Source organism: Octopus bimaculoides, chromosome 24 (assembly GCF_001194135.2).
Source record: "Octopus bimaculoides isolate UCB-OBI-ISO-001 chromosome 24, ASM119413v2, whole genome shotgun sequence".
NCBI classification, from domain to species: Eukaryota; Metazoa; Mollusca; class Cephalopoda; order Octopoda; family Octopodidae; genus Octopus; species Octopus bimaculoides.
Genome location: NC_069004.1, coordinates 7790545 through 7791912, shown reverse-complemented (window position 1 = coordinate 7791912; position 1368 = coordinate 7790545).

The following is a 1368-nucleotide window of genomic DNA, read 5'->3' as shown; positions in this document are numbered from 1 at the left end:
TATATATATATATATATATATATATATATATATATATATTATTTTATTATTTTACTTGTTTCAGTTATATGACTGCGGCCATGCGGGAGCACCGCCTTTAGTCGAACTAATCGACCCCAGGATCTATTCTTTGTAAGCCTGGTACTGATTCTATCGGTGTCTTTTACCGAACCACTAATTTACAGCGACGTCAACATACCAACATCGGTTGTCAAGTTGCTTTTGTGCTATTTTTCTCATCAAATTATTGAACTACCAAGAAGGTTCATGAATAGCACGGCAATCTGTGTTTCCGATTAACTTAGGAACGGAAAATGAAATTGAAGGCTGGTTATTGTGGAGTTTGTTGCACTTTAATGATCATAAAACATATAAGTTTGCAAGCGATCAAAGTAGAGTTACTGTAGTGTCTTGGGAGTAGATTACGGATAAGGAGAACCAAATATACTTGTTTTACATGAAAGCGAATTTTCTTGTCACAAACAGCTACATAAATCGTGTAAGGAAATTGAATGAAGCCATTTAAACTTCCCCCTTCGAGTTTATTTCATTCAACAGCAAAGGTAGCTATCTTTTTTGAGAGATAATCTAATAAAAACACCTTTATTCTGTCTTCCCGCATAGCCTGCGCGTAAACTAACAGCGAATGCAAAATAAAGTTCAATTGGTATGGAGCTTTCTGAAAGATACGAATAGCCATCGCTAGTGGAAGCAAAATTCTTATTTTAAGGTTGTTTCTTGGGTACGAATCATATGTAATTGTTTAAAAAAGGCTAGAACAGTAATGCTAAAACGTATTTGAAACAATGGACAACAGTCGAAATATTACAATGGATCGGTAAATAAGCATCCTTAAAGTGAAACATTGGTATGAAAAGAAAACAAAAGTCTCAAAAACTAGAAGAGCGGGAAAGGAACATCACCTGGCAAGTAACTCAGAATAGGTAAAGGTAAGTTTAATGCAGTTTAAATATGTAGATTAAGATAGTTTGGCATTGGATTTTCATCGCGTATTCTGTTTCGAAGCAATTGAAACACCGCCGTAGGTGGACAGCGGAAATAAATAGACAAAACCCCTCCACTTTTTTATAGAAACATTAAAAAATTATGGAAGACCCTACATACAAAAACCTATGTCCATTTACGGCCAATTACGCGGGAGCTCAGGGAAAAATGTTATAATGCATTACCATGACGTCGCAACTCATTTCTACAGCTGAGTGAACTGGAGCTACGTGGAATAAAGTGCCTTGCTCAAGAACACAACACGCAGCCCGGTCCGGGATTCGAACTCACAACTTCGTGATCGTAAGCTCGACGCTCTAACCACTAAGCCATGCGCCTTCACTCACTCACACACACACACAC